The sequence below is a fragment of the Elephas maximus genome, chromosome 7 (genome assembly GCF_024166365.1).
Source record: "Elephas maximus indicus isolate mEleMax1 chromosome 7, mEleMax1 primary haplotype, whole genome shotgun sequence".
Taxonomy (NCBI): domain Eukaryota; kingdom Metazoa; phylum Chordata; class Mammalia; order Proboscidea; family Elephantidae; genus Elephas; species Elephas maximus.
In genome coordinates, this window is record NC_064825.1 from 37129801 (window position 1) to 37142208 (window position 12408).

Sequence of the window (12408 nt, forward strand, 5' to 3'; positions counted from 1 at the left end):
GTGGCAGTCTGCTCTCATAAAGATTACAGCCTTGGAAACCCTATGGGGCAGTTTTATTCTGTTGTTATGAGTCCGAATGAACTTGACGGCCTTGGGTTTAGTTTGGTGTTGGGCAGTTCTTGAGGTAGCAGTAAATTCTTACTCTTTTTCTTCCCTTAGTCCAGATTCTAGATATATCAACACAATTTGCCCTATATTAGCCACCACCCTTAACAATCTTTCTTTAGAAAGTTAAGCCAATATTTGTTAAATGTATGAGTGAATAGAAGCCTGATGCCACTAATTAATCTGCAGCGAGGGATAAATCTACCAAACGGGCAGAACATTTCCATTGGTACTCCAGTCTGTTATCTTTACAATAGAAATATCTTCTTAGGAAGCCAGATTATAATAAAAAAGACTACTGAATGGACAAAGAAAAGGGGCTACAAAGTTCTCTATATTCAAATCCTGAAAATACATTCAAGACATTGCTTGTTCCCCAAATTTTCTCAACAGACACTTAAAAGCTATATTCTAAGTCATCTGAAGATGACTGATCACATTGCTATTACCCTACCTACTACACCAGTTGACATCAAGTAAATTCCAACTCCTGACAGCGCCTTGTGTGTCAGAATAGAACTGTGCTCTGTAGGGTTTTCTATGGCTGATTTTTCAGAAGTAGATCACCAGGCTTTTCTTCTGAGTGTCTCTGGGTGAACTCGAACTGCCAATCTTTTGGTTAGCAGCCAAGTGTGTTAACCATTTGTACCACCAATAACAACAGCAATAATGATAACAACAGTAATAATAATAACAGTGACCACTTTTAATGTTTATCATGTGAAGTCTAGGCTCACTAGACTAAAAAACCAAAAAAATTAAAATCATTTTTTCCCACGTGTGATTTGGACTCACCTGCAAATGGGTAACTCATTCACTAAATCTAAAAACAATCAAATTCTGGAACCAAATGATACATGTTGCTTCTGAAACATGGAGTGAATACATTGACTGTTTTTATGAAAGAACCTTCTCAAACTGTCAGCCTTCATTTTTTATACGTGATCCTTTGGGATATTTCTAATATGAACTAGTGCTTCGTGAATATTTCAATGTTAAAAATGCCTTTTTAAAAAAGGATGGGTTAATTGTCTTTGAAAAATTATTATAATTTCTTAACTCTTGAATGAACTTTTGGTTTTGGGGGGGGGGGGAAACACCTCAGAAGATGAAAAAGAATATTGGCAATTAGGTCCGGACAACTTCAGGTGTTACCTTCGAAGTAAGGCTTAAGTTATGTCTGATAAATAAGCAATGAGGTTTCACACTGAACCTAAAATATCTAGTCATAATAGTGTGATAATAAAAGGTATATCATTAATAACTGAGAATTAATAATACCCAGATTGCGTTCTCATATGCCAAACATTTAGTAGCTAAGTAGGATTTTGTATTGTGAATTCAAATAATCATGTCTGTGACTTCCCTAGTGGAAGTTAGTATCTAAGTAGTTGAAACTTTCTATCCCTCGGCAGAGGCTGAGGATAGTAGAGGGAGCAGGAGCTTTGGGGTCTAATAAACTTGAGTTTGAAACTCAGGTTCTACCTCACATCTTTGACCTTTGGTTTTCTCAGCAGGGAAATTGGTATAATACTACTACTTCATACCAAACCCGTTGCTGTCAAGTTGATTCTGACTCACAGCAACCCTACAGGACAGGGTAGAAGTGCCGCATAGGGTCTACAAGGAGTGGCTGCTGGATTTGAAGTGCTGACCTTTTATTTAGCAGCCGAGCTCTTAACTACTGCACCACCAGGTCTCCACTACTTCATAGGATTACTAAATGAAATAACATATAAAAAGGGCCTGGAATAGGGCCTGAGACACACTAAATGCCCGGCAAATGGTAACAGCTATTTTAATTGTTATTGTTTTCAACAAAACTGTTAATGCCGCATTTTGTGAAGATCTACATCCATATCGCACTTGTGAACAAATTTTCAAAGTCACACTCCGATTCATCACAGCGAATTGTAGGGAAAAGTGCCTAGTAATCTCCTTACAGACTGTTTGTGAGGCTGAGAAGGAATAAAAATTGCGGAATCCCAGAATTTAAAGAACCGTACAAACCTAAGTTATGATGATAAGAAAGATGCAGTTATGCTAACGGGACAATATTTCAATTTTTTCACTGAAGTCCTTTTCTCGTGTATATCTGGGGTTTTATTAAAGTTCTAAGATAAATGTGTATACGGTTGGAACTGCTGAGTCAGACTTTTCTTAAGGACCATCTATCACTTCAACTTACCAGGCAGAGTCTAGCCCTGGAGCCGGAACTCATGGCAAAGACAGATTGCTTGGTTGGAGTTGAGGATGCCTTGGCCACAAAGGCCTCTCTTCTCATCTATTCCCATAAAAATATCTGTGACACTCTCTCAGGAAAGCCAAGAGAGCTGGTCTTGAAGAGCATGCAAGCAGACAGCCCTTCCATCGGGGGCTTAGGAGTCCCAGTGAGCAGTCTGTGTTTGATACAGTTTGCCTTTGACATTAAATTCGCCTGCCACAAATAATTCGTCCACTTTTTTCTGCTCCTTACTTAACAACCTTCCCCTAAAATGTAATTCTAGGACATTTATTATGTTTCTACTCTTTGCCAGGCCTGCTATTAGGTCCTTTACACGTATTAACTCATTTAATCCTGAGACAACCTAATAAAATAGTATTGGAGATTCAGAGATGAATAAAGCAATTTCCCTGTCTTTTAGCAGTTCCCTCCCTGTCTAGTAAATGAGACCACTGAAAAAAGGACTCTTTTCCACAAGGAAATTGGTTACATTTGGCCTGACATTTCCAACAAATTACCCCTCTGTTCTATACCACTAACATTTACTCCAATCTTTCAAGTCGTTATTGGAACCACCACTTCCAGGAAGATTTTTAGAATTTATTATCAAAGAATCTCTTTAGTTTCCTTTTGCCCAGTCATGTCAGTTCTCTGACTTTTTCTTTTCCTAACCATTCCAGTTAAGCACTTACCCCGACCTTCCTCCTCACAGAGGATTTCCTCCTGAGATGTGAGTGATGATAAACTTTTCTTTCCAATTTTCCATTAGTCTATGGCTTTTGTTATCCTTTTTCCTGAAGTATTCATCTATATCTTTGTTTTCCTTTTTTAAGTGTAGGATCCTTAGAGGACTGGGGAGCTTGCAGACCTCTGTAATATAGATGTCTGCAATACAAAAGTAAAACACCCCAAGAATATGCTCAGAGAATTTTAAGAAAATAATCAGAAATAGAGTAATTCAACCCAGTGATTTTACAGGTGAGGAAACAGCAAGATGAGGCAGAGCGCCCAGGTTCCCAGTGTTGTTTGGGAGCAAATGCAGGATCTGAAAACAAATGTCTCCTGGGCAACAGTATCTCTAAAGCTTACAAAGAAATCTTCCAGCCCTTACTTGAATGGTCTCCCCACTGTGCCATTTATTTTCCCATAACAAATTACTTTTATGATGGCTTGATCAGGTAATTATATCATTGAAGACAATTTTGGAACTAAAATATAATTTAAAAGATATTAGCCCAATCTTCATCATTATAGATAATAAAATCTCTTATGTTAACATTGTGCTGGAAAGTTTATGAAAACCCATATATAATTGAGTGTTTCTCACAAAATCCCTGTGATGAGAGCAAAGTACTTTTACCCCAGTTTCATATACGGGGAAAGGAAAGCAGGAGAGAATAAGTGGTTTGAACATGGGTAGGCATGTCATGCATTGGTAGCTAATCTGGGACCAGTACTGGCTTTTTTGACACTCATTCTACTCTTAACCACAAAATGACAGTGAGAGGACGTGGCTGCAGAATGGAAGGTAATTATAGGATAAAATAGTTATTTGCTTAAAGGCAGAAGCCATACTCATGAAAGCAGGTTCTCATGGTCAAGGTACATATGAAAAAGAGTGAGCATCCTATAATGAACTCCCCTGTATCCATCACTCAGTTTCAATTTTTATCAGCTTGTGTCCAATTTCCCCTACTTGTGCCCCCACCCAAACCAGACATGGTATCATTTCTCCTGTAAATAAGTATCTATTTTTTATATATCTGAAAATTTCTAAATTTGCATGTTTAAAAACTTACACACACTTTACATTTTGGAGTTTATATTGATGTAGTTGGTTGGTAAGAAGTATAAGAGCTAGAAACATTGTATCCACATCCCACTAGGACTAGCTTCCCTTTAAGAATCTACTGTGGGCCAGACAACCAAGGAAATTTAGGTTCAGTGGGGGATGCATTTCCCTAAAGTCACAGTGCCTGGACTGAAACGATCTGAGCTTAACAGATAATCAACATCTCTGTATAAAGAAATTACTATAGGGCCCATTAGAACATAGTTGAGAATTGCTATTTATTATATTGTCTGAATCAAGGACCAAGGGTGTTTGAACTGCGTTAGAGCAAGTTTCTGAGTTTCTGTCTGCCAAAGTTGGTTAGCATGAGAAGTATTCTCAACATTTGGTCTACAGTGTGGTGGCGTTTATTAGCTTTTTAAATTGCTTATCTGGTTTTCTGTTCTCAATGTACGCTGAATCTAAAATGCTGGAGAATTGAGATACTTCATAAGGTTTCTGTATATTTGTCCCCAGTTCAAACGGACAGGGTGCTTCCTTAATGCCCTGAGACTATAAATGAAGGCACCCTAACCTGCCTTATTGGTGGCATTTTGTCAGTGAAGGCTTACCTATTGCTATGATGCTGGAAAAGTTTCAGCAGAATGTCCAGACTAAGGCAGACTAGGAACAAAGGCCTAGTGATCTACTTCTAAATATTAACCAGTGAGAACCCTGTGGATCACAGCGGTCCAATTCACAACCAGGCATGGGAATGGTGCAAGACCAGGCAGCGTTTCGTTTGATTGTTCATGGGGTCACCATGAGTCATCAGCCAACTCAAGGACAGCTAACAACAACCTGCCCTAAGCAAAGTATACTTAGGTAACCCAAGCTAGATCAGACTCCCTGATCAAATTGGATTGGATGCAAGAATGGCAAAATATCCTGAAAGGATGATAAGCAGTTCCTTCCATCAAGACCCCAGGGGCTCACTTGTTTTTTATCCATGTCTAAACCTAGTTTTCCAATGTTTCCATTGATTCTTTCAGCTTCTGATTTAACTGTAATACATTCCTTTTCTCCTTAATTTAGCCAAGGCCATTTGTTTGTTTGCTTGATTTTGCCTGAAACCAATAACCCTGGCTGAGACATCAGCTGTGTGCGAACGGAGTCTACTGCATGCCTGGGTGAAAACTGTCAATTATTACTTCCAACTGGCTAATCAGGAGGGAGCTGAGGCTCAGAGCAGGATCCTCTTCCCTCAGTGTTCTGTTTGGCTGGCTTCTTTTCATACTTAGGTTTCTGCTCAAAAATCGCCTCCACAAAAAGATTTTTCTTAACCATTCTACTTAACGGTCCCTCTCTAAATCACTTCTATGCCCTTGTTTATTTTGTTTCCTTTATCACAATCTGATTTAGTTTGTTTGGGTTTTTTCACCTGTGTATTGTGTCTTTCCTCTCTAGAGCGTAATATCCTTGTGGACAGAGACTTTGTATGTGTTATTCATCTGTGTATCCCCAGAAACAATGACAGTGCTTGGCACATAGTACGCATTCAGTAAATATTTTAAATAAATGAATCAACCAAAGAAAAATCTTAGCCATGGTCGTACAGCTCCTGAATGGGAGAGGATGGATTTAAATTGAAGTAACCCAACTTGAGTGTCTATACTTCTAGCTATTGCCAGACATATGGAACAATACAAAAGCAAGTGGTTTGTGTGTGTGTGTGTGTGTCTGTGCCTCAGAGAGAAAGAAAGGATGTGTTGAAGAAAACAGAAGTATCTGCTTTGATCTGCCAACCTGGCAAATGTTTATATTTAGTGCCTAGCTAAGGTATTTAAGTAAAGAAAACTGTTAATCTTTGCCTTTCTATTTGAGCCAGTGAAGCAGTTTGCATCCAATATGCCCATTAAGGTGGTGAATGTCTTTTAGTTTAGGAAAGCAGCTTCGACAGTAGTGTTGCTGCAACTCTGCAGGTTTCCCAGAACCTCCCACTCGTAGTATACAGCACAAGTCTTGTGGATAGCTGTGTTTTAGCACTTTTCTGGAATAAAGGTCTTTGGATGGGATTGCAAAAGCATGATATTTCTCAGTTTCTGAGGAAATTTGTCATTGAGTGAATGATTGTTCAATCTAAAATTTTCCATTATCAGCAATTACGTTATGCATTTAATATACATTATCTCAATTCTTACACCAGCCCTTCGAGGCAAAAATTATTACTCCCATTTTAAAGATGAATAAAGAAATGTTTAACAAGTCAAAGCAAATTAACTAGGAAGTATCAGAGGGCTGTGAGATTTAGCATAAGGTCTGAGATTCCTTAGTCCAAGCTCTTAGCCATGCAAACATGTTCGGAAGAAAATGCTAAACCTCTTGAAAAAGAACATCATTTATATTTAAACAAATCACTAAAAGATGTTAAACAATAAGTAAGAGTCAGCATACTATGGTATGAGAAGTATGAGACTCGTTGTTAGCTACTGTCAGTCAGTTCTGACTCATAGCGACTCTGTGTACAACAGAAAGAAACACTGCCCAGTCCTGTGCCATCCTCACAATCCTTGTTATGTTTGAGCGCATTGTTGCAGCCACTGTGTCAATCCATCTTGTTGAGGGCCTTCCTCTTTTTCTGCTGACCCTCTACCAAACATAATGTCCTTCCCCAGTGACTGGTCCCTCATGATAACGTGTCTAAAGTATAATGGACAGAGTCTCTCCATCCTTTCTTCTAAGGAGCATTCTGGCTATACTTCTTCCAAGACAGATTTGTTTCTTCTTCTGGCAGTCCACGGTATACTCAATATTCTTGGCCAACACCATAATTTAAAGGCATCAATTCTTCTTCAGTCTTCCTTATTCCAGCTTTCACAAGCATATGAGGTGATTAAAAATACCATGGCTTGGGTCAGGAGCACCTTAGTTTTTAAAGTGACATCTTTGCTTTTTAACTCTTTAAAGAGGTCTTTTGCAGCAGATTTGTCCAATACAACGCATCTTTTGATTTCTTGACTGCTGCTTCCATAGGTGTTGGTTGTGGATCCAAGTAAAATAAAATCCTTGACAACCTCCATCTTTTCTCTGTTTATCATGATGTTGCTTATTGGTTGAAGTTGGGAGGATTTTTGTTTTCTTTTTGTTGAGGTGTAAGCCACACTGAAGGCTGTGGTCTTTAATCTTCTTCAGTAAAATGCTTCAAGTCCTCTTCACTTTCAGCAAGCGAGGTTGTGTCATCTGCACATTGTAGGTTGTTAATAAGCCTTCCTCCAATCCTGATGCCAAGTTCTTCTTCATATAGTCCGGTTACTTGGATTATTTGCTCAGCATACAAATTGAATAAGTATGGTGAAAGGATATAACTCTGACACACACCTTTCCCCTTGTTCTGTTCAAATGACTGCCCTTGGTCTAAGTACAGGTTCCTCATGAACACAAGTGTTCTGGAATTCCTACTCTTCACAATGTTATCCATAATTTGTTATGATCCACACAGTTGAATGCATTTGCATAGCTAATAAAACATAGGTAAACATCTTTCTGGTATTCTTTGCTTTCAGCTAGGATCCACCTGACATCAGCAATGATATCCTTTGTTCTGCCTGCTCTTCTGAATCTGGCTTGAATTTCTGGCAGTTCCCTGTTGATGTACAGCTGCAGCTGCTTTTGAATGACCTTCAGCAATATATTACTTGTGTGTGATATTAATGATCAAAAACCAAACCCACTGCCATCAAGTCAATTCTGACTCTTAGCAACCCTATAGGACAGAGTACAATTGCCACATAGTTTCCAAGAAGTGCCTGGTGGATTCAAATAGCCGACCTTTTGGTTAGCATATGTAGCTCTTAACCACTACACCACCAGGGTAATTTCTGCATTCTGTTGGATCACCTTTCTTTGGAATGGATACAAATATGAATTTCTTACAGTCAATTGGCCAGGTAGCTGTCTTCCAAATTTCTTGGCATAGACAAATGAACACTTATGGGAGTAGACATCACAAATTGTAGGTTCCAGACCCTGCTTTGATAATATGTGTCTGTGTGCCCTTAAGCAAATCATCATGTGGTGTACTGGGGGGGAGGGGGGAGTTGCATTTGCTTCCCAAATATCTGTATTCCACTCCAGCTTCAACCACTTCCTTTATCTATTATCTTGTACAAATCTCTTTTTTTCTAACTGCCTCAGTGCCAGTAATATGAAGAAAATACTGCATGATGTACATGGGGATTAAGAAAGATAATATGTTTTAAAAAATATGCTTTCAAAACTCTAGAATACTCTTAAGAATGCCAGGGATTAATATTTTTAGGTAATGACTGCTTCAGCACTTAACAGCAGTTTTTAAAGTAGAGCTTTCTTTGGCACTAGAGATCATTGCTCTGTGTTTCAGTTAAAGCCTTCATCTCTCCCTCTACCCCCACCCTATTCCACCTGCCTGTCAAAGAGGAAAATCTTGTACTCTGTTAGGAATGAAAGAAAAGGAGTTTTACTGAGGAATAATACAGCTCAAGCTGGGCGGTGCTAAGTAAAAATACAAAGAACTCTGCCATTGAAGTGGAGAGAGGAGTCTATATACATAGAACAAAGGAAAGGTCAAATCAAAACCAAACCGAGTGCCGTCAAGTCGATTCCGACTCATAGCAACCCTATAGGACAGGGTAGAACTGCCCCATAGAGTTTCCAAGGAGTGCCTGGTGGATTCAAACTGCCGACCCTTTGGTTAGCAGCCGTAGCACTTAACCACTATGTCACCAGGGTTTCCAAAGGAAAGGTAAGAGGCTAATAATTGGTTATAGACAAAATCAGCTTCAACTTGAAGTCTTTTGAAATATGAAGGTTGGCCATTTGGCTAGGAGGGGTAAGTTAGCACATGGGTGTGTAGTGCCAGCCAGTTCCTTTACACATGATTGAAGTCAGGGACACATTTTCATGGGAACAAATTATTTACATCTTGATATATTCTTCCCATAAACAAATGGCTTACATCCTGACCTTTTGGTTTCTGGAAATGTATGTTGATACAAGTGCCTCCAGTTTAAACTTTTCCATTTACATTTCCCCGTTTTAATCAAGCCTCCACTAGGGGGCACTGATCATGCATAGTGGAGTAACCTTCTGTGAGGACTTTGTCTGATTTCTTGAGGAGCTTAAAAACCTGTTGCCATTGAGTCAATTCCAACTCATAGCTAACCTGTAGAACAGAATAAACCTGCACCATAGGGTTTTCAAGGAGCAGCTGGTGGATTTGAACTGCTGACCTGTTGGTTTGTAGCCATAGCTCTTAACCACTGTGGCATTTTCTTCACCTTGCCAAGCTAATAGACCTCATCTTCAGGGTGAGTAGGTTTTGGGGGGAACATCTTAATGGACAAAAACATATTTGAGGAACATTTCTCAGTCAGGGCAGAAAGATAGAGATCAAGATGGAAAGTATCCAAGGAGATAAAAGGGAGGTGATTAAACAACATGATCTTTGGTGAAAGCCTGTGAAATCAGCATGATTTTATGTGAAGGGTCAAATGAGTTTGAAGTACAGCATCTCATGGATAAAATGTGTTGAACTAAAGCAAAACAGCATTTTATAATTACAACAATAGAAATGATAAGGAATATAAAGATTCCAAAATAAAGTAGCATTTTTCCACCGTCCTCCCCAAGAGGAAAACCAATACTTGTAATATTAGTTAAGGAAGAAACAGGATTGTTAAGGAAATACTACACATTGCATATGATTAACATAACATGTGATGTAAGCACTTTTGTCAGGAATATAGACACAGACATCATATTTTATTATGGCACAGGCACCTCCCTTGGTATGCAGTAAGAATGTCAAGGGCCATTCCATTTTGGAGTACTACTTTTCTCATCATTGCTGTTTCAATATCAATATCTTAAAACCCATAGTAACTGTCATTTGGAGCAGTTTGTATATATTTGGTTAATATTTTTACATGTGCCATAACATCTTCAATTCCTATCTGAGGTGCAAATACTACTGCTAAATGATCAAGCCGATGAAACACTGATCGAGACCATCAGGCTCTTAATATGGGTACATTAACTGGTAAAGGGAGTTCAGTTAAATATGTCCTTCAGTCCAGCTCAGGCCCAGAATGCATCTTTCAATCTGGCCTGAAGGGAACCAGGGGCAAAAGTGGTACCACATAGCCAAAAGATGCCATTAGGGGCTGTCCAATAGATACCTGAGTGTTGTAGCTAGTTGGTGGAGAACCAACCAGTACCTTTCAAGGTTATAAGTGATACACATTCAGACACTGGAAGACATCCCATAAATCTGGTGATGGCTGGGTTATTCATATGGTTGCGGTTAGATGCTTTCCAGCAAAGGGGAGCAACCTGTCTTAGCCTCCCTGATTGGGGAGTCAACCAAATGAACCCATCCCACAGTAGTTGCTATAGTCCCACAATACAAAGAGTAGTTTCTAGGTTTGGAAGATTATTTAGCTAGCTCTTCTTGGGAGTCTTCAGTTAGTAAAGTAAGGATAGTGCTAAGACTAAAATTTAAGTTATGGCCTGAGTTTCATTCAGATCAGGAGAGAGGCCATTCAGCAATGGAAAATTTATCTAGTAATAGTGATTTCCTGAAGTAATAAACTGTTTCTTCGTTTTTCCTGTATCCATAGATCGAGAGCAACCAAGTCCAATCCCTATAGTGGAGACACCCACCAGAGAAGGCCAGACTGACTTGAGGTTGAGAGGGCACCATGTATCTGTTTTTCTTTTTACCTTTGTTACAGTCATGCCTCTACTAATATTTTCCTAGATTGGGCAGATGCATATGCTCACCATTTTAAAAAGTATTATTGTTTCATTGAAATGGATTGGCACAGTGGCTGCAACCATGAGCTCACACAGAGCAATGATTGTGACAATGGTGCAGAATCTAGCAGCATTTCATTCTATTGTACATAGGTTCACTGTAAGTCAGGACCCACTTGATGACATCTAACAACAACATACTGTCAACAATGCAGGCCTGCTGGGAGATTGAGCAAACTAGCAAATCCTCAATGTATTGCAGCAACGTATATTTGTTTGTAAACTTTACAGACTGTAAATCTGCATGCAGAATCTGAGAAAAATAGGGTGGGAAGTTCAGTAGATCCTTGGAGCGTTACAAACCCAAAAAAACAAACCCACTTCCAATGAGTCAATTCTGACAGTCCAGGTAAATTGTTGATTTTCACAGGTAAAAGCAAACAAATACTGGCTCAGAATACTGGAATTTCCAGCACAGAAATACTGGGAAAGGTGCTGCAAAATCCTCAATAGTAAGATAGGTTGCATCTGAAGGGGCACCGGAAAGTAATAAACAAGAATTAGGAACTACTGGGAATCTAAGAATAACAATACAGTTGATTACACACAAATTTTGAACAAATCTCCAGTCCCAATTATTTGTTTTTTTTAATGGAATAGCAGGATTATTACAAGGGCTAGTTAAGGTAAAATTAAATCTTGAGAAAGGAAATATTGTATGATGGGAGCTAGATCTTTTATTCTCATTTGGTGTATATTGGGGAATTTTTGGCAGAGGTTCAGAAAAATCTATTTGAATTTTAATTGGCTCAGCTGATAAAACTCTACCTACATCTGTGGATGTGATGGCCCATAAGGTTTCAGGAACTAGGGAAAAGATGTCATAAGGGAGAGGACTAGGGTGAGTTAAATTTTGGAGAGAGATGACAAGTGATTGTATATAGCAAATTGCTTCTTCTTCCTAAGTAATTGTATAACTCAGAGCCTATCTCTGTTGACCTAAGGATATCAGAATTTTTCCATAATATTTCCCCTTTTCATTAAATTGTAAATGGCATTTCATTTGGATAAAAAGATTTCTTCCAAATAGATTGATAGGAGTACCAAAATTGAGCAAAAAAAGGGTGTAAATCTTCAATGGGACCAAGAGGTATGGGAACAAGTTGGGAGTGAATCAACATTTGTTCCTGATTTGTGACCCCCACTACTTTGGAGGCTTTAGTATTCTGGGACAGGGACTTTTTGAAACAAGTGGTATTAATAGCAGATGTGGTGACTCCAGTGTCAATTAAAATTGGCAAGGTTCTCCATTAATAAAGTAGTTCCTCCTTGTGAATTAAGTTCCACCACAGGAAAAGTTCCTGTTTTCTTGTCCCCAGAGGCTCTCCATTCTGAATCAGATTATAGGATATTTTTTAAAGGGGCTATGTCAGTTTTTTTTCTTATTTTTTAACTTACAGCTTTCATTTGTCCAATGGCCAGTTTTTTTTGTTTGTTTTTTTTTTTTTTTACAATA

The 12408-nt window shown here is 38.7% G+C and overlaps 1 protein-coding gene across 10 annotated transcripts in view; it reads left to right on the forward strand.

The window, feature by feature from the left end:
• The window catches only part of DLG2 (discs large MAGUK scaffold protein 2), a 2175949-nt gene that overhangs the window by 1085814 nt on the left and 1077727 nt on the right, over nucleotides 1-12408 (forward strand). The gene's annotated exons all lie outside the window — the stretch shown is intronic.